The following is a 21,876-nucleotide window of genomic DNA, read 5'->3' as shown; positions in this document are numbered from 1 at the left end:
GGACTCTCCACAACCCACTCTCCTTGCATTAAAAGCCAAAGAAGCCTTTAATCCCAGCACTCAGGAGGTAGAGGCAGGCAGATTTCTGAGTTTGAGGCCAGTCTGGTCTGCAAAGTGAGTTCCAGGACAGCCAGGGCTATACAGAGAAACCCTGTCTCAGAAAGAAAGAAAGAAAGAAAGAAAGAAAGAAAGAAAGAAAGAAAGAAAGAAAGAAAGAAAGAAAGAAAGAAAGAAAGAAAGAAAGAAAGGAAAGAAGGAAGGAAGGAAGGAAGGAAGGAAGGAAGGAAGGAAGGAAGGAAGGAAGGAAGGAAGATAAAAAGCCAATGAAGCGCTAACAGTGAGCTTATGGGGCGACTGTGGGTGCAGCTAGGGAGGACCAGTGTGAGCCATCTAATATCAACTTTCCTAAACTCTTGGTCACTATCTGGGCTTCTGAGACATTTGGCAAGAGGAAAAAAATTTTAACATGTGAAAGGTTTTTGAACATACAACCATCAGAGTGCAATGAGTAATGAAACTGCGTTGTTCCTTACAACATGGGACTTCACTGCAGCCTTGGTTCTGAGGACACTGTATGAACACTTGCATCATCAAGCCACAGAGCACCAGCAGATGTCCCTACCCTTCTGTGGCAGCTTGGAGACCCTATGTAATGAATTGGTGGGTTCTTACAGTACAGGTGAAGTTTCACTCTCTTCAGCGCAAGGCTTTAGTAAGAGAAAACAAAGGCTCTATATTTCCTTCCATTATTTCTCAGCCTGCGTCAAGTTAGAACTGTATTGTGTGAGAATGCTCGATTTCAAAAGTGAGTTGCTGCCTCTTTTAACACACACACTCATTAAACGAGTTTTGGCTTGAGATGAGTGCTGCGTTTCCAACAATTCCTGAAATGGGTCTCAACATGCCTCTGTCATTTTACATTATACATTTATGCAAGCGGCGTTCTCAGCACTGACGAGTATAAAGTCGAAAACATTGACCGACTCTGTAAACTGTTAAAGATGTTCTGCGCCCTCAGTATCAAATGTTCAGCCAGGATTTAATTCTTTATGTCAAAATAAGCAAACAAACCCATCTCATTAGTGAAGCCATTTACTTTCTTCTTTAAACGGTGACTGCTTGTTTTAAAAGAAATTTCTTTGTGATTTCTTTTCAGTGGGTGTTTGATTTGCATACTCGTTTTATGTACCTATCTATGCACCCAGCTGTAGGTAAAAACTCAGGTGAGAGGAGGCTGAGGGTGGGAAGAATCAAGAATAAAATAACTTCATCAGATAAAAATGCCGGCCCTAAATTGAAAGGATTTTTGTGTTTATTGTGTTGTTTTTCATTTTAAGGGACATATTAGTGTGATTATATCCAGTCTTATTTCCCTGCTGTGGAGATTAAATACTTTGACCAATGCATTATAAGGGAGAAAGAGTCTATTTTGGCTCACAGTTCCAGGTTCCAGTCCATCACAGTGGGAAGCCACAGTGGCCTGAGTTTGAAGGATACTTTGTATCCATTGTCAGGAAGCCAGAAAGATACTGCCTCCATTTTAGGAAGTCCAAGATCTCCTACCCAAGGAATGGTTCAGCTCCCAGTCAACACAGGCCTTCCTGTATCGGTTAATATAGTCAAGATTTCACCCAGAGCATGTTTAGATCCCCATCTCTCCAGGAAGTCTAGCTTCTGTGTGGATGAGAGTTCACATAGCCATCACAGGCCACTGTAAGAAAACATCACAGTTGGGGCAGCATAAACAACAAATGCTCATTTTTCATCATTCTATTCCCTACAAGGCAGAATGCACACCTTGGTGGCATTTACTTGTCTTATCTTTGCATCAGTTCCATCATGGGTCCCCAGCCTCACTGAAACCTATCTCCAATTATAATTGCATCTGAGCAAGGCAGGTAGAGAGTTAAGATATGTGTTAACCAAGGATACTGAGGTTGTATTCTGGTAGGTGATCTGACAGTCAAATGCCCATTTGGACTACATATCGTAGAAGTTACAGTTCTGGGTTAGCCTTGGCATAGTAAGTAGAAAAATAACAAAGAGCCTCTGTTTCAAGTAAAATAGAAGGCAATGACTGGCCTAGATGGTCCTATGAGGTCCATGTGAACTTTTTGGCTTATGCTTGTTGGCACTCATGTACACACACATACATATACACAACATTTTATATGTGTGCATGTGCGCACGTGCGCACGCACACACACACACACACACACACACACACACACACACACACACACACACACAGAAACACGCTTGATTAAAGAGAGACTAAGGTACCAGGGCAATTTTCCAATTTCAACAAACGTGTCCCAACAAAACATCTAGGTCCTCAAAAGATCTGGGCCTGGTTGTGGTATCATTTCAATGTGGTTTTGGTCACTGATATCATTTCACTGTCTCCCCCACCTCCCCCAACTGGGCTTTTTATGAGGAACATGGAGGAACAAAAATACCTTAAAAGGGAGATTTGGCTCATCGTGATTTCGGAGAGAAAAAAGATGACCTCATCAATATGCTACTATCTCTTAAATATTCATGAAACACCCTTACAAATAGCAGGCTCAAAATTGCCCATTCCTTGAAGCTAGCTTGCTCCAAGCTGTCTGGAGTGTTCTATCACTTTGCTTTGCTCTGCTAAATAAATTTATGCTTAAACAAGCTCTCTTGGCTGAACTTTTTCCTTTAACAAGAAAAGAATCAAGCCAAACTCCAGCCTGGCAACAGGTTAGGAGTTCAATATTTGAATTTTTTTTCAATATTTGAATTTTTGCGGACAGGGTCACAAATACTCAGTCCATAACAGTGAGTAAATATTAAAGTTCTGCTGTCAGCTTATAAAAAGGTGCTTTATACAAATATAGGATTTAGTATCTATTCATGGGTAAAAGTGCTGAGACACAGATGAGCAAAACCTATACCAAGTACCTAGAAGGAGACGACAACAGTCAGAATCAACAGGACACCCTGTGGGTTCACCTGCCTCATCACTGTGAGACCATCACAGAGTCTTCCTCAATATCCCTGGACTTTCCCATTTCTCCCCCTGGGTCTTGAAGTTCCCAGGAGACACCATCTATGTGTTTTAAAAAAACCATCCATCAGCTATCTTTTGGAGACAATAACATTCATATCTCCTCAGATTCTTTTCTGAATTGAGGGGTTAGGATCCTGAAAACATTAAGCAGCTAAGTTCTGTAGAATCATCCGTGTGCAGTGGAATGGAGTCCCCTTGGCTGAGCAGATGGGTGCTGAGCTGCCCTGGCCTGGTCTATCTAACTCCCAGCACTAACCCACTCATTCTCCCAGTTCCTGTATATTTTTCTGAGTGAAGGTGCTTAGCTGTCAGCCCTCTTTGGGAATTATACTTGGGAGGCCTCTTCCAAGGTTGAGCCCCTTTAGCTGACCTGTACCTAATTCTGGCCCCTGTACCGTGATGAGAAGGTGGGTATATATGTTCTTGTCCTTGAGAACAAGCTAAGTGTACCTTCCCCATCCTCGGGAGGAGTCAGTCCTCTTCTGAGACTGCATGCTACTCAATTTCCTTGTTCCTCCTACCCCATGCCACTTCCTCCATTCTGCCCATGGGTGTTCATCTGGAGGACAAGCCCTGTTATACTTTCTCCACAATCATGTGCCTCATAAACTTCCCCCCCTGGGGAGTCATGTGTCACACAGAAGATCCAGCATTGAAGCAGGCATCCCTCTGGTTTTGTCTTATTTAATAACATGAACAAAACAAGGTAGGACTCATTTACTATTCACTTCATTGAGTATGGAGCATGTATACTGTGTTCTGTGGACATTACCTTGATGACAAGATTCTGATCCAATCAGAAGGAAGGACCCAGAAAAATACATCGAGATGACTGTAGAGAGCAACATCACGCCAACTTACAAGCTTCCGGTAGTCTGTGCTTTGAAGCAAAAGGGTGGGCTAGAGTATTTATTTATAAAGTGATAAAGTCAGATAGGAGACCCAGAGTATTTGGGATGAGATAATATTACATATTTTCCAGTTTTGACCTGAGAAACTGAGACTCAGAAACACCAGATCATTTCCCCTGAAGTTAAACAGCTGAAATAATAATCAGACCTTGGAGGACCAGGCAAGCTTTAGACAACAGAAAAATCACCCTCGTCTCCTGATTATCTTGGTTGTCAGAATGGTTCTCAGTCCTGGTTGCCCCTGCTCTGTAGTGTGACCTGAACCTTGCACAAGGTATCTGTCCATGGGGACCCCCTGGACTCTCTCTGTGCATAGTTCCAGGAAGCAGCTTCCCTCGGATGGAATACGAACCCCTCTCATGGCTGTTGTCTTCTTACCTACAAACCTGCCATTTGTCTCCAAGTTTCTCATCCCTGGGGCTCTTCGAGAGCCACTCTGAAGCAAAGGCCACAAATCTCTACTTCACGTGATCCTGATGTCATTTGAAACATGACATTATAGCTCCCTTCTCCAATTCACCCTTCCTTTGGTGTAGCGTGATTTAAATATCCCCACTAGCTCTGTGATATGGTTTACAGCAGTAGTATTTCAAGCTGACTTTTCATCAGAGACTTGGAAGGTGATTCACAATGATAGGGGCTGTTCTTTTCTGGCTGGGATTCAGAGATCAAATGAAGGCCACGCAGGAGGGTCTTTGTGTTTCCTCACACAGGAGCCTCCACCACTTTGGTTGTGTGAGTGGTTTTTTGTAGGAAAGACAAAGCTGCAGGCCTTTGAGAAACATGCTGCTAGACTTCAGTTCGGCTAGGTTTGAGTGACACTCGATGAGTTCAAGAATAATTGGTTTACAAGGAGTGGGCAATTTGCTAGATGTTGACGCAGTGCTTGCTTTCTGCTAACGGAGCTGGTCCTGTAGTTTGAGAAGGCTATAATTTCTTCAACTGAATTATTTTTATTAGTCATCTCTTCCATATCTTGAAGTTATAATTTATCAAGAAGTAATTCTATGAAGATAAAACTAAAGAAAAAAATCTATTGCTGCAATATATATATATATATACACACACACACACACACACTCATTCACACACACACACACACACACACACACATATCCCTTTTAAGCCCTTTCATATGCATGTGGGCAAGGCTAGAGACATACAGTTTTTTGCTTCAGTCCCACATTATGTGTGCATTTTCTGTATCTTTCCTTTTTTTTAAAAAAAAATTATTAATCATTTTATTTGTTTACATTTCAAATGTTATCCCTCTTCCTGGTCTTCCCTCCATGAACCCTGTACCCTTCCCCTCCCCCTTGCCTTTAAGAGGGTGTTCCCCCACCCACCCACTCACCCACTCCTGCCTCACTCCTCTAGCATCCCCTTTCTCTGGGACATCAAACCTCCACAGGACCAAGTGTGGTCCTCACTGATGCCAGATGAGGCAGTCCTCTGCTACATATGTATCGGGAGCCATGGACCTGCCCATATGTATGTACTCTTTGGTTGGTGGCTTAGTCCTTGGGAGCTCTGAGGGGTCCAGTTAGTTGATTATGTTTTTCTTCTTATTGAGTTGCAATCCCCTTTAGCTCCTTCAGTCCTTCCCCTAACTCTTTCATTGGGGTCCCTGGGCTGTGAGTATCTGCATCTGTCTTAGTCAGGTGCTGGCAGAGCCTCTCAGAGGACAGCCATACAAGGTTCCTGTCTGCAATTACATCTTGGCATCAGCAATTGTGTCAGGGTTTGGTGTCTATAGATTGAATGGATCACACAGTGGGGGCCATCTCTAGATGGTCTTTTCTTCATCCTCTGCTCCACTTTTGTTCCTGTATTTCATTTAGACAGGGACATTGAGTTAAAATTATTTAGATGGGTGGGTGGTTCCATCTCTCCATAGGGGTATATTTATCTACTGGAGGTGGTCTCTTCAGGTTCTATCTCCCTGCTGTTAGGCATTTTGGCTAATGTCATCCCCATTGGGTTCTGAAAGCCTCTTGCATCCCTAGCATATGGAACAATTTAGTGGTTCCCTAAGTTCCCCTCCCCCCACTGCTACTTATTTCTATTTTTCTTCTGGTCCTCTGAACTTCTCTCCTGTCTCTTCCCATAACTGGTCCACCCACCCTTCCCTCTCTCCCCTCTTCCACCCAGATTCCTCCCTACCCTCTCCCACACACATTCCTCCCTCTGCCTCCTATGATTATTTTGTTATCCCTTCTAAGAGGGGTTGAAACATCCACACATAGGCCTTCCTTCTTACCACTTATCAGTGGACATTATGTTCTTTTGGGTCTGGATTAACTCACTCAGGAAGATATTATCTAGTTCTATCCTTTTGCCTACAAAGCTCATGAAGTCATCATTTTTAATAGCTGAGTAGTATTCCATTATGTAAATATACCACATTTTCTGTATTGATTCTTCTGTTGAGGGACATCTGGGGTGTTTCTAGCTTCTGGCTATTATAAATAAGGCTGCTATGAACATAGTGGAGCACGCGTTATTGTTATGTATTGGAGCATCTTTTGGGTATATGCCCAGAAATGGTATAGCTGGATCCTCAGGTAGAGCTATTCCCAATTTTCTGAGGAACTACCAGATTTATATTTCCCTGATGACTAAGGAAGTTGAACATTTCTTTAGGTGTTTCTTGGTCATTAGTTAAGGAGTGCTGAAAGGACTCTTGTGAGGCTATGCCAGTGTCTGGCAAATACAGAAGTGGATGCTCACAGTCATCTATTGGATGGAACACAGGGCCCCCAATGAAGGAGCTATAGAAAGTACCCAAGGAGCTAAAGGGGATCTGCAATCCTGTAAGAGGAACAACAATATGAACTAACCAGTACCCCATAGAGTTTGTGTCTCTAGTAGCAGAGGAAGGCCTAGTCAGCCATCAATGGAAGGAGAAGCCCTTGGTCTTGCGAGGATCATATGCCCCAGTACAGGGGAATGCCAGGTCCAGGAAGCAGGAGTGGGTGGGTTGGGGAGCAGGGCAGGAGAAGGGTATAGGGGACTTTCAGGATAGCATTTGAAATGTAAATGAAGAAAATATCTAATAAATAATCAGAATTTAAAAAAATAAAATATGGGAAAAAAAGAAGTTGTTTATCTCTGTACCTAATTTTTAATTGGGTTATTTGGTTTTCTGGAGTCTAACTTCCTTCTCTTCTTTCTCTTTCTCTTTCTCTTTCTCTTTCTCTTTCTCTTTCTCTTTCTCTTTCTCTTTCTCTTTCTCTTTCTCTTTCTCTTTCTCTTTCTCTTTCTCTTTCTCTTTCTCTTTCTCCTTCTCCTTCTCCTTCTCCTTCTCCTTCTCCTTCTCCTTCTCCTTCTCCTTCTCCTTCTCCTTCTCCTTCTCCTTCTCCTTCTCCTTCTCCTTCTCCTTCTCCTTCTCCTTCTCCTTCTCCTTCTCCTTCTCCTTCTCCTTCTCCTTCTCTTTCTCTTTCTCTTTCTCTTTCTCTTTCTCTTTCTCCTCCTCCTCCTCCTCCTCCTCCTCCTCCTCCTCCTCCTCCTCCTCCTCCTTCTTTGTCTTCCTTGGTCAAAGACCATGCAGGGCTCAACAGGTTGACCTGTTTTGGGTTAAAGAAGAGATACCCTCCTTTCCTGGTAAGCCCTAAGGGTACATAAGACCCTTTGTTCCTCAAAGATCAGAAGACCAGAGATCGTCCGTAATCAAACAAGAGTGGGGCTCTGGAGGTCACTTCCAAATTCTGTGCCTCCTAGGCGTTGGTGGCTTAGTATGTCCAGGACTCCATGAGGTACATACCTATTAAAACAAGGTCTTGTTACCACCTTAACATGTCTTTTGTGAACAGACCCCCAAGTCAGGCTCCTAGATTGGTCCATTCAGCAGGATAGCCTCTGGTCCACCTCTGCCAACATAAGAGGCAGAGGTACCAAAGATGCTCCAAGAGAGAACACCAGTACCCTAGAGTTTCTGCCTCTAGCCTGCTGGGAAACTGAGGGATATCAGGATGCCAGGCAAGGTGAAAACTCCTCAACTGAAGCCCTCACCTGCTCATGTGAGCAGCAGAGACAAGAGAAGGAAGCACAGGGACCTCGAGGTCTGAAGCGCTTCCTCACAAAAGAACTCAGGTCAGACGGGTTGGGTCAGCTTGAGAACAGCACCAGAAGTAGTGGGCTGCGGCCACGGTGGGGTTCACAGCTGCCTGAAGCTGGGCCTGGCTGGTTGAGTGTCCACTTAGTCCAGAAGGAGAGACAAAGGTGCATCCAGACTAAACTGTGAAGGGCTGCCGTGTAAGCAGCTGTTCCAGCCATCAGCTCCTGCACTGGCCAGTTCAGCTCTTCAGGCCTCCTGGGAGCCCTCAGGGTTGACTCTCAGCCAAAGGCTCTGTGGGCCAGTCCTCAGAGTATGCCTAAGAGTCCCTGGAGAGGCCAGGTAATGAAGCTGTCACCAGCCCTGGATCTGGCCTTGGCAGGGGCTCATGGGTTTACATCAGGGAGGGACTCCGAAGGAACCTCTTATAACTCTATTTGTTCCTGAGTGATTGTTTTCAGCTCTCCCAGGATGGCATCCTCGTCCTCCTGGGTTAAGCTTTCTGCCAGCAGCTCATCAGTTTGCCCCTGGTACTCCACTGCCTCCTGGGTCTCCTCCAGGATCCTCTCCACCTCCTCTTTGGATATCACCTGGTGCATCTTACTCAGACATTCGTTCCCCACCTGAAGCCCCTCCATCACCTTCATCTCGATCTGCGTGAACTTGATGTACTGAACCATGGCTTCCAGGCTGCTGATCTAGTTTTCTGTCCTATCAAGCAGTTGCTCTTGGTACCTCTTTTGGGGCAGCAGCTTGGCCCATTCTTTCCTGCTATCCCGCAGCAGCTGCCTGGCCAGAGCCTACTTCCTCTCTAGCTGTTGCCTGGCCCTCTTCTGGTCCTGCCTCAGCTTGTCCCTCTGTCGCTTCAGTTGCAGGATGGCTCTGTCCTATTCAAGGTTGCCCATGGCTGCCTGCTCCAGCAAGCCCAGCCCATTGCTGCTGCCCTGGAGTCTAACTTCTTGAGTTCTTTGTATATTTGGATATTGGCCTTCTATCAGATGTAGGGTTGGTAAAGATCTTTTCCCAATTTGTGGGTTGCCATTTGGTCCTATTGACAGTGTCCTTTGCCTTATAGAAGCTTTTCAGTTTTATGAGGTCCCATTTGTCAATTGTTGATCTTAGAGCCTGAGCCATTGGTATTCTGTTCAGGAAAATTTCCCCTGTGCTGATGTATTCAAAGCTCTTTCCCACTTTCTCTTTTTTTAGATTTAGTGTATCTGGCTTAATGTGGAGGTCGTTGATCTACTTGGACTTGAACTTTGTACAAGAAGACAAAAAATGGATCAATTTGAATTCTTCTACATGCTAACCGCCAGTTGAGCCAGCACCATTTGTTGAAAATCCTGTTATTTCCCCCACTGGATGGTTTTAGCTCCTTTGTCAAAGATCAAGTGACCATAGGCGTGTGGGTTCATTTCTGGGTCTTCAATTCTATTCCATTGATTTACCTGCCTGTCATTGTACCATACCATGCAGGTTTTTTTTTTTTTCTTTTTTCTTTTTTTTTAAATCACAATTGCTCTGTAGTATAGCTTGAGGTCAGGGATGGTGATTCCACCAGAAATTCTTTTATTGTTGAGAACTATTTTTGCAATCCTCGTTTTTTTTTTTTTTGTTGTTGTTACGAAGTTGAGAATTGCTCTTTCTATCTCTGTGAAGAATTGTGTTGGAATTTTGAAGGGGATTGCATTGAATCTGTAGATTGCTTTTAGTAAGATGGCCATTTTTACTATATTAATTCTACCAATTGTGAGCATGGAGATCTTTCCATCTCTGAAGTCTTCTTTGATTTCTTCAGATACTTGAAGTTCTTGTACAGATTTGTCACTTGCTTGGAGTTACTCCAAGATACTTTATATAAGTAATATTTATACTTATGAATATTGTGATGGGTGTTATTTCCTTAATGTCTTTCTCAGCCTGCTTATCCTTTCAGTAGAGAAAGGCTACTGATTTGTTTGAGTTAATTTTATATCCCACCACTTTGCTGAAGTTTATCAGGTGTAGGAGTTCCCTGGTAGAATTTTTTGGGTTGAGTATGTATACAATCATATCATGTGAAAATAGTGATATCTTGACTTCTTCCTTCCCGATTTGTATTCTTTTGACATCCCTTTGTTGTCTAATATCTCTAGCTAGAACTTTGAGTACTCTATTGAATAAATAGACTGTGGGGAGCCTTGTCTTGTCCTTGATTTTAGTGAGATTGCTTCATATTTATTTCCATTTAATTTGATGTTGGCTGTTGGTTTGCTGTATATTGCTTTTATTATGTTTAGGTATGTGCCTTGAATTCCTGATCTTTCTAAGACTTTTAACATAAAAAGGTGTTGCATTTTGTCAAAGGCTTTTTCAGCATCTAATGAGATGATCATGTGATTTTTTCCTTTGAGTTTGTTTATGTAGTGGATTAAATTGATGTATTTCTTTTTAAAAATTTATTAGATATTTTCTTTATTTACATTTCAAAGTTCCCTATACCCTCCCCCTGCCCTGCTCCCCTACCCACCCACTCTCAATTCTTGGCCCTGGCTTCCCCCTGTACTGGGGCATATAAAGTTTGCAAGATCTAGGGGCCTCTCTTCCCAATGATGGCTGACTAGGCCAAGGCTTGTATTTCTGAATATTGAACCATCCCTGTGTTCCTGGGATGAAACCTACTTGGTCTTGGTGAATACTGTTTTTGATGTGTTCTTGGATTTGGTCTGTGAGAATTTTACTGAGTATTTTTGCATCAATATTCCTAAGTGAAATTGATCTGAAGTTGGGTCTTTGTTGAGTCTTTATGTGGCTTAGGTATCAGCATAACTGTGGCTTCATAGGATAAATAGGGTTCTATTTTGTGGAATAGTTTGAGTAGTACTGGTATCAAGGTCTGATATAATTCTTCACGAAAACCATCTGGACCTGGGCTTCTTTTTTGGGTCAGGAGACTTTTAAAAACTATTTCTATTTCCTTATTGATTATGAGATTGTTTATCTATTTTTTTTTTTTTTCGAGTCAGAGTTTCTCTATGCAGCCTTGGCTGTCCTGGAACTCATTTTGTAGACCAGGCTGGCCTTCAACTCAGAAATCTGCCTGCCTCTGCTTCCCAAGTGCTGGGAATAAAGGCGTGCACCACCACGCCCAACTGTTTATATAATTTATCTGGTCCTGATTTCACTTTGGTACCTGTCTAGAAAAATCATCCATTTCATGTAGATTTTCCAGTTTTGTTGAATATAGACTTTTGTTGTAGAATCTGATGATTTTTTTAAAAAAAATTTCTTCAGTTTTTGTTGTTTTGTCTCTTCCTTTATGTTTTTTGTTTGTTTAAATTTGGATACTGTCTCTGTGTTCTTTAATTAGTTTGGCTAAGGGTTTATCTATTTTGTTGATTTTTCTCAGAGAACCAGCTCATTGTTTTGTTGATTCTTTGTATAGTTCTCTTTGTTTCTAATTGGTTGATTTCAGCTTTGAGTTTGATTATTTCCTGCTATCTACTCCTCTTGGGTGTGTTTGCTTCTTTCCATTCTATAGCTTTCAGATGTGCTATTACGCTAGGGTAGGATCCCACCAATTTCTTTATTAAGTTACTCATTGCTATGAATTTTCCTCTTAGCACTGCTTTGATTGTGTCCTATAAGTTTGGGTATGCTATGCCTTCATTTTTATTAATTTCTTGAGAGTCTTTAATTTCTTTATTTCTTCCCTGACCAAGTTATCATTGAGTAGAGAGTTATTCAGTTTCCACGAGTATGTGGGCTTTCTGTTGTTTTTGTTGTTATTGAAGACCAACCTTAGTACATGGTGATCTGATAGGATGCATGGGATCAATCTTGTATCTGTTGATGCTTGTTTTATGTCCAATTATATGGTTAATTTTGGAAAAGGTACCATGAGGTGCTGAGAAGAAGGTATATTCTTTTGCTTTAGGATGAAATGTTCTATACATGTCTGTTAAATCCATTTGGTTCATAAGTTTTGGTAGTTTCACTGTGTCTCTATTTAGTTTCTGTTTCCAGGATCTGTCCATTGGTAAGAGTGGGGTGATGAAGTCTCCCATTATTGTGTGAGGATCAATGAATGTTTTGAGCTTTAGTACCATTTCTTTTATAAATGTGGGTGCCCTTGCATTTGGGGCATAAATATTTAGAATGAGAGTTAATCTTGCTGGATTTTTCCTTTGATTAGTATGAAGGGTCCTTCCCCATCTCTTTTGATAACTTTTGGTTAAAAGCTTATTATATTGGATATTAGAATGGCTACTCAAGCTAGTTTCTTGTGGCCCTTTAATTGGAATTTTTTCCAGCCTTTTAGTCTTAGGCAGTATCTGTTTTTTTTTTTTTCCCAGTGATGTGTGTTTCCTGTATGCAACAAAATGCTGGGACCTGTTTATGTATCCAGTCTGTTAGCTTTTGTCTTTTTATTGAGGAATTGAGTCCATTGATGTTGAGAGATATTAAAGACCAAGAAAACTCCCTGTTCTTCTTTAGTGTTGATATTATGCTGTGTGGTTCTCTTCTTTTGGGTTTGTTATGAGATGATTATTGGTTTATCTTGGGTGTAATTTCCTTCTTTGTGTTGGAGATTTCCTTCTCTTATCTTTTATAGGGCTATTTTAATGGAAAGATATTGTTTAAATCTGCTTTTTAAATGAAATATCTTGGTTTCTCCACTTATGGTGATTAATAGTTTTTCTGGGTATAGTAGTCTGGCTGACATTTGTGTTCTCTTAGGGTCTGTATGACATCTGTCCAAGATCTTCTAGCTTTTAGAGTCTCGGTTGAGAAGTCTGGTGTAATTCTGCTAGCTCTGCATTTATACCTTACTTGGCTTTCCCCCCTTACCTCTTTTAATTTAATATTCTTTCTTTGTTCTATGCATTTAGTGTTTTGATTATTATGTGACAGGATGAATTTCTTTTCTGGTTGAATTTGAGTTCTCTAGGCTTCTTGTACACTTAAGACCATATCTTTCTTTAGGTTAGGGAAATTTTCTTCTATGATTTTGCTCAAGATGTTTCTTGGCTTTTTGCATTGGGAATATTCTCTCTTGCTTCTATTCCTATTATTCTTAAGTTTGGTCTTTTTATTGTGTTCTGAATTTTCTGTATGTTTTGGATTAGGATCTTTTTGAACTTTGTATTTTCTTTGACTGTTGTGCCAATATTTTCTAGGGTATCTTCTACGCCTGAGACTCTCTCTTCTATCTCTTAAACTCTGTTGGTGATGCATCTGTAACTCCTGATCTCTATTCTAGGTTTTCCATCTCCAGGGTTACATCCCTTTGTGATTTCTTTATTGTTTCTATTTCCATATTTAGAACCTGGGTGGTTTTGTTTAATTCCTTTATGTGTATGATTGTAGTTTCCTTTATTTCTTTAAGTGATTTATATGTTTCCTCTATAAAGTCTTCTACCTGTTTACATGTGTTCTTCTGTATTTCTTCAAGGGAATTATTTATGTCCTTCTTAAAGATCTCTATCATCTTCATAAGATTGGAATTTAGGTTGGAGTCTTGCTTTTAAGGTATATTATGGTATCCAGGGCTTGCTATGGTGGGACAGCTGGGTACTGATGGGGCCAAGTGGCATTGGTTTATGTTGACTATGTTTTTGTGCTTGCCTCTTGCCATATGGTTATCTCCAGTGTTAACTGGCCTTGCTGTCTCTGACTGAATCTTGTCCCTCCTGTGAGCCTGTGAGCCTGGTTATGTAGGAGCACCTGGGAATCAAGCTGTCTCTGAGTGTGGGCGAGTCTTGGAGTACCCTGGGCAAGTTGTAGGTTGGAATGGAAGATCTGTCTCTGGCAGAACAGGATGAATAGGGTCAATCTCAGCTGGGCCTTGTGGGGTTCCAGGTAGGCCAGGTATTGGGATGGGGCTCACAACCTGTGAGCTTGGTTGTGTTGAATGGAGCATCTGTGAGTCAGGCTATCTCTGGGTGTGGGAGGGTATTGGAGCACTGGCTCTGCCCTGGGCTAAGTTGTGGGATGGAAGGAAGATGTGTCTCTGGAAGGGCAGTGTGGTTAGAGTCTGCCCTTTTTATATCTTTCCATTGAGTCTTTACACTAAACAAAGTTTCCAGGGAGTAAACCACCAACCAAAGAGTACACATGGAGGGATCCATGGCTCCAGCTGCATATGTAGCAGAGGATGGCTTTATCTGGCATCAATGGAAGGGGAGACCCTTGGTCCTGTGAAAGCTCGATACCTCAGCATAGGGGGATGCTAGGGTGTTGAGGGGGCAGTGGGTGTGTGGGTGGGAGAGCACCCTCACAGAGGTAGGGGGAGGGCATAGGTGGTTTGTGAAGGGGAAACTAGGAAAAGGGAAAACATTTGTAATGTAAATAAATAAGATAACCAATAAGAAAGAAAAAGAAAACAAACTCAATGAAACATTCAGAATCAATGTGATCACTCTCCTATTTACAGTTTGTTTTTCTTACAGCTAAAGATAATGCTAGGAAGAATAGCTTCATTATTTGAATTTTCCTACATATTGCATGATTTCTTCAGAAGTAATTTCCTGAATAAGAAGATTAGAAGGACTACTTTATAAAGTGTTGTGATTCTTCAACATATTTGAATTCAAACAAACAAAAAAAGCATCAATTCATGTGCTCTTCCCAGTTCTGGTTAATTACACTAACTGCTTTTGCAGAAGCCCTTGGTTCAGTTTCCAGTATCTCCACATAGCAGCTCACAATCATCTGTTATTTCAATTTCAGGGAATCAAATGTCCTCTTTTGGGATCCACTTTTGGTCCTGTACATAGATTGTTCACATATCTAGAAGCTGGCTAACATACATACAAGTTTTAAAAAAATTAAAATAGTAAATGCACCAATTTGTGGTTCTTTTGAGTAATATTTATTAGGTAAAGGAAATGCTTATTAATGCAGAAACAACTGGTTAAAGAGCATAGAATAAGTCTGAGTAGAGTACTTGGCCATAAATTGTAAATCTGAATCATACCTTACTCCCACTTTCTACAAATCTCAGAAGGACCATTGTGAAAGAAGACGAGGAGAGACTGGAAGGACCAGAGATCAGGGAGGATCATTGGAGCTAAATAGTATTTTCAGGGCATTACAGGACTGCTATACTCAAAAACTCACAGTAGTTGTGGTGTCTGTGCGGAACTGCACAAGATCAAGCCACTTGATCATCTATTATGGAGTAGAAAGGTGCTCCCAAGTTCTAATCTTTAACTCAGGAGCTATTGAATATTGATGGCTTCTGGTAAAGGAAGAACCAGTTTTCTTTAAGAGTATGGCCCCTGGTAGACCAACATGCTCTGGTACATGGCCCAGTGCCTATGAATACACAGGCAATACAAATTGGAAATGGGTAAATAAAAAATCTCTCTCTCTCTCTCTCTCTCTCTCCACACACACACACACACACACACACACACACACACAAACACACACACACACACACACACACACACACACACACACACGGGGAGAGAGACAAACCAGACACTATTGCATATACCAGAAAGATTTTGCTGACAGGACCCTGATATAGCTATTTCTTGTGAGGCTATGCCAGTGTCTGGTAAATACAGAAGTGGATGCTCACAGTCATCTATTGGATGGAACACAGGACCCCCAATGAAGGAGCTAGAGAAATTACCCAATGAACTAAAGGGGTCTGCAACCCTGTACTGGCTGGTTTTGTGTGTCAACTTGATACAGGCTGGAGTTATCACAGAGAAAGGAGCTTCAGTTGGGGAAGTGCCTCCATGAGATCCAGCTGTGGGGCATTTACTCAATTAGTGATCAAGAGGGAAGGGCCCTTTGTGGATGGGACAATCTCTGGGCTGGTAGTCTTGGGTTCTATAAGAAAGCAGTCTGAGCAAGCCAGAAGAAGCAAGCCAGTAAGTAACATCCCTCCATGGCCTCTGAATCAGCTCCTGCTTCCTGACCTGCTTGAGTTCCAGTCCTGACTTCCTTGGTGATGAACAGCAATGTGGAAGTGTAAGCTGAATAAGCCCTTTCCTCCCCAACTTGCTTCTTGGTCATGATGTTTTTGCAGGAATAGAAACCCTGACTAAAACAAACCCTATAGGAGGAACAAAAATATGAACTAACTAGTACCCCCAGAGCTTGTGTATCTAGCTGCATATGTAGCAGAGGATGGCCTAGTCGGCCATCAGTGGGAGGCGAGGCCCTTGGTCTTTCGAAGATTATATGCCCCAGTACATGGGAATGCCAGGGCCAGGAAGCAGGAGTGGGTAGGTAAGGGAGCAGGATGGGGGTCGGGGGGCTGTATAGGGACTTTCTGAGAGGAAACTAGGAAAGGGGATAGCATTTGAAATGTAAATGAAGAAAATATCTAATTAAAAAAATGAGGTTAATTTGGCTTTGTATTCCCACCAATCCTATGGTGAATTGACTACTAGTAAACATTATTTTCTTACAGAACTCCCTTTAATCAGTACAATTCCACTCAGGGTAAATCATTAATGATGCAATAGCAGAAGACCTTGAGAAGCACTAAAGCTGGGAGCTCATTGTTATCCTCAACTGTGGATTGAATACCAGGACTTACAGATTTTATTATTGTTTAAATTGTGTGTGTGTGTGTGTGTGTGTGTGTGTGTGTGTGTGCATGTGGTGCATGTGGATTTATATTTGGAGGCCAAAAGAGGGAGTTGGATCCCCTGGAGCTAGAGTTATAAACAGCCTCGAGCTGCCCAATGTGAGTCCTGGGAACCAACTCAGGTCTTGTGGAATAGCAGCAAGTATTCTTAATCATTCAGCCGTCACTCAGAACTCAAACATGAGGAGTTTTAAAGGGAAATGAGGTAAAGCATTGTGAGATGGAATGATGCAGAGCTGTATGCTTATCACTTCAAGTAGGCTTCATTTCTTATTGTCAATTCTTTTTGAACAAATACTTCTGATTTTTTTCCTTTAAGGAGAGGTTCTAATAATGCCATTCTTTAGGTTTTATTTTTATTTTTTTAAAATTTTTAGGTATTTAAAATTGTTTAGAAGTAAAATATATGCAATTTTATATATAAACAATAAGGAATGTATATTTTCTGGAAGATATTTTTCAAATGTATCAAAACGAGTCTGTGGTTGTTGTTGTTTCAGCACATTGGTGTACTATATGCCCAGAGATTCTTATACTGAATTAGAAAAAAAGACAAATAAACTTAAAATATCTATTGAATGTTCATTCTGGCTGAAGTATTGGTTGAGTTAGAAAAAAATCCATTTGTCTAATCTGATAATGGAAAACAATCTTGCTGTGACTGCAACCAGAGAGACCATTATCCTGTGTTGTTTAGAAATTCTTCAGCCATACCATCATACACTCATTTTTGTTGTGTGAATTTTTTAGTTACTGAAATATGACTCATTTAGTTGCTGCTTTGCTTGTAGTAGACACAGTGAGAGTATTGAACGTTTCTATAGACTTTGGTTCTGCTAAGTTTTCTGAACCACACTGTTGGGGAAAATGTGGAGAATTTCTACTCTGTGCTGAGTGCTTATTAAGTTTTTTTTGTTGTTGTTTTTTGTTTTTTAAAGCTGAACAGGTCATTGATTTCTTATTTCAATAACTTCCATCCTTATCAAAACTCTTCAGTAGAGTTTACTGACTGGAAGACTCAGATACCAAAGCAATTACACAAAAAGGAACATATCACTGTGCTGGCTTGGCTAACTGGTTTTATATTCTATTTTCTCTTTAGCTTGTGTGCTTAAATTCCAAAAACAAACTAGAAGAAGAATCTCTCTAAAAAATAGAGAGTCCAAGTGTCTCCAGGTTTTTGATCACATCAAAAACAGCAGAAGACCCTTCCATTAGACATATCTTCCTAGAGAGCAGGCATTTCCTGAATAAGGATTGTATTGGAGCCCTAACCTGGATTCTGAAATCTATTCATAGATTGAAACTCACAGTTTCCCTTACAGGATACTGAATATATCCACATAGCCCTTCCCCTATATTACCTGGTATTAAAATTACTCAGAGCAAATTCAACTTAGTGTTTTAATTTAGATCATGTAACATGCTTGGTGTGCGAATATTACTTCTTATGAATTAGTAATTAAAATTTTCTTCTAAAATGTATACTATTGTGACTTTTAATATTCTTCTTTCTGAAGAGCGATCAATGTAAATCAGGACAGGAGCAGCTCTGACGCAGCCTTCAGCTAGGGGCTGGGAGAGGAATGAAGAGAGAAATGAAAAAAAAAATCTGCTAAGACTCCTATCCCTTAGATTTAATTAAAAGCTGCTCTTTTTGTTTGCCTTTTTGGCATGGCTGAAGATTAATATTTTTTCATTTTTCTATAAAATTAAAAATGCCCATTGTTGCTTTTTTAGTAGACAAAAAAATTAAATCAGTCTGTGAAATAGTACTGTAAACCAATAATCAGTTATGTTAAAAAAAATACAAAGGAGCCAGAAGTAAAAATTCCAAAGAGGCTCTTCATTTGATTTGTCTTAGTTCTTGAGAGTAATTCTTGTGAAAGATGACCAAGTCTTTCATTTCCCAAATAGCCAACCACTCATTAAACAAGAAAGGCTTGGGTTACTCAAGCCTACAGTTAAAATTATGGTTTTCATAATTTTATGTCCTTCTGCCTCTCCACTATGAATGAAGCTCATTGTAGTGTCACTTTGTTTCTCGTTAGACTCCTTAATCTTGGATACTAGAGAGATCAGGCTCAGAAACACTCATAAGACTCAGTGCTTGCACCAGGCAAAGTTGAATGTAGTGGCAAACTTGGAAGTAGCTAAGAAAATGTTTTCACTGCTCTTTACATTAGTGGAGTAATCATAACTAAAAAGATTTTATTAACAATATTATGTAAATACTAACATTCAGAGTTTATAATATATATTAAGAAAAACTTACAGAGGTTATCTAGTTCAAATTTAGAAAATAAGGACAATGAACAGCCTGAACCCCTTCTTGCTGAACTGGGAGAGGGGTAGAACATTTTCTCACCTTCTTACACGTGACAGTAAGAGTTGTCCCTGCCACCACTCCGTAGAAAGTCATCTTTCTCTGTTATTTCTAAGCATTTGCAGACAGCCCCAGGTGCCATGCTTTGTCATGACTTATAAATCCATTCTTCAGATCTGGTGACAAGGCCGACAGGTCTGGAAATAACTGCTGTTGAAAACCGTTGTTATTCTCAGTTTTCAAGAGGAGTCACCAAGGCACCAATCAGGGCCACTAGACAGGTGCCAAAGGCTGTCATGTAGGAGGGGGAGTGGGGAGGGGTGTGCAGCAGGAAACTGCTCTGTCTTTTCTACAGAGATAAAATGGCTAACACAGAGATAATGGGGCTTAGGGTTGGCTAGTTTAAATCATTTTAGTGAGTTCTAAGGTAGAGGTCCCAGCTCATGGTGTCTAGAATGTGGTGCTGTAGTGATAAGGACAGGGAATTTGATCTGAGGTAAGAGCCTGTTAGAAAAGAAGGAGAGGCTCTAGATTAATTACTGCAAATGAAAGATGAGCTCACAGGTCGGTCCCTTGCTTCCTTCAAGAGTTGGTAAGGTTGGGGGATTGGGAGAGGGTAAATGGTTTCTCACCAGTCAGCAAGACCCCAAATTACAGTCCACTGGAGAAGGGGGATGTGACATGCATGGGTCTTTGGTAGTGATAATACACATGGAGGTATTTAGCCTATAGGCTCAGAACTACTAAGTGGTTGTATGAACAGCTTTCCCACAAGGCCCTCTCATACAGTTAGAACTTTGAACATAAACTATGAAAGGCACTTGGGAGCTTTATAGTCAAAAAAGCCATTTCAATTATGGCTAGTTCAAGTCCTTGATGCCACTTTTATTTTCCATAATATCTTCCAATTTTTTTGATATTAAGCATACCTATTTTGTAAGGATGCCAAAATCTCTCACATTGTTTCCCATCATAGGGATAGAAGTTCTCAAGGAGCAGCCAGATTTGTGAGTGACAGCTGCTAGTCTGATATGTAAGTGCTTTGAAATGGCATGTCCTGAGGATGTAAAAGAACCCATGTGTTTTAGGAGTATATCTCATCATACAGCCCTACCCAGTGCTGACATATATATTCCAAGCTTGTCCTTTAGGTTTGATAGTGGTAACACATGGACAGCTGAGTTCCCCAGGCATTGCACCACTATTTTGAAATTTAGCACAAAAAACTTCAGGTAACTACACTCTCTGCTCTCTGGCCATCAGGGCTCCTCTTTACTTACCCATTGCTGGTTGGTATGGGTGAAGTATCTTCTTAAGAGATAGCTAGAAGTTGTCTTTCTCTTGAAGAAGACACACTTAGAGGCTGATCTTATGATCACTTAAGATGTGAGCTTCAATTTGTTATGAATAAGTGAAAACAATTGAAAAAAATATCAAGCCTTTTCCAAATCTTCATTTCTGTGATTTGCATGACTGCTGGGTAGTAGTTAAAGGGCCACCTTAAAAAATCACTTTAAGAGCTACGAGAACTCGTTTTTTAAAACAACTCATCTGCTGTTTAAAAAGTGTTATTTCCAGGTTCATAAAAGGAACCAGTAAGCAGGCAATTGTTCTGTTTCTTCTACTCTCAACATCTACATTTTCCTTGCTGCTAGTGTCTTAAGAAACTTCTTATAATGAAAAAAACCAAAAACCAAAAACAAAAAAACCAAAAAAAACCAACAACCCAGTAACAACATCCCACCAACCCAACAAATACCAACCCCCAAACATCCAGCCTACCTTTGTATTCAGAACATAAGATTTCTACCTAATTTGAAATTTCTGCCAATAGCTTCGCCAGGATGTGCCAAAGAAGTGAATATTTTTAGTTCTACAAACTAAACAGCAGATACAGATCTGTGATTGAAGATAAACAATCTGTCAGCTAAATATTTAAAAATAACGAATCGTTTCCATCTAATATGCAGAAGTTTAGATCTTTTCCTTGGAAGGTTATTGTGGACCCCCACTTCCACCACATACACACATCTAGTGGGTAGTTTTCTAGATTGTTTAAAACACAATTGACCTTGTCAACTTGGGCCTGGATTTTGCAGAGGGTAACAGCTCTCAGGGAACCTTCTCCTATAAGATAGTTTACAGTGGCTTGTTGTTTTGACCATGGTCTCTGGCTCTTATAGGATGCGTATTATATTTCTTGTCAGAGGATTCATTTGGGAAGAGTCACTTAAAGCTCCAGAACCACACTCTCTTCCTCCTCACTGCTGTCGTTGTCTACATACGGAGGACAGATCTTTGAAATGGTTTGCTGGTTAGGCACATCATTTTAACCCCTGACCAGTGTTCTTATGAGAATTGATAGTGGACCCTGCAGAGCCATCTGATGCCTTCTAGTTTGTTTGACAAAATGGATCACCGATTAAATACTACAATCGGGATATTTCTTTACAAATGATAAAATAGGCTTCCTTCTTTAGTTTTGTCTAATCTAAATTGCAAAGAAGCTATTCTCCAGCGATGGTTTCCATTTTTTCCCCCTGCTTTAATGAGAACTCAAAACAATAAAAAAGAAAACTAGGACAAATTTTGAGAAGTTTTCTATAGAATTGTGGAAATATACAAAGTTATGTAAATCATTGTCAATTAATCTTTTTTTTTCTTCTTCTTCAAAGACATCTCAAGCTTTCCAATTCATTTAAAAATAGTTTAAACTCTCTCATGGGAAACCAGGCATATTTTGCTACCATCTCTGCTCTCAAGAGTCTTGTACCATGGTGTTCTGTTTAATCTCAGCTTTGTGAGTTGTGAGTGCTCTTAGCTTCACAAATCCTTGCCTGGAAAGTTAGACATCCTTTCCTTGAGGTAGGCTTTGTTCAGATCTAGTCTCTGACTTGGTGCTCTGACATGGTCTTGGAGTTTCCAGGGCATCCTTTTGCTACTGCTCTGCTT

At 40.7% G+C, this 21,876-nt stretch overlaps 1 pseudogene; it reads right to left on the bottom strand.

Annotated features, from left to right (window-relative positions):
- Positions 1-8,313: 8,313 nt before the first annotated feature.
- Positions 8,314-19,020, bottom strand: LOC110305996 (charged multivesicular body protein 6 pseudogene; annotated as a pseudogene).
- Between the last annotated feature and the right edge of the window lie 2,856 nt (positions 19,021-21,876).

The sequence above is a fragment of the Mus caroli genome, unplaced genomic scaffold (genome assembly GCF_978045245.1).
Source record: "Mus caroli unplaced genomic scaffold, Mus_caroli_1 scaffold_2, whole genome shotgun sequence".
In the NCBI taxonomy this organism is placed as follows: domain Eukaryota; kingdom Metazoa; phylum Chordata; class Mammalia; order Rodentia; family Muridae; genus Mus; species Mus caroli.
Note: the sequence above shows the minus strand (reverse complement) of the source record. Positions and strands in the feature narration are given on the sequence as shown.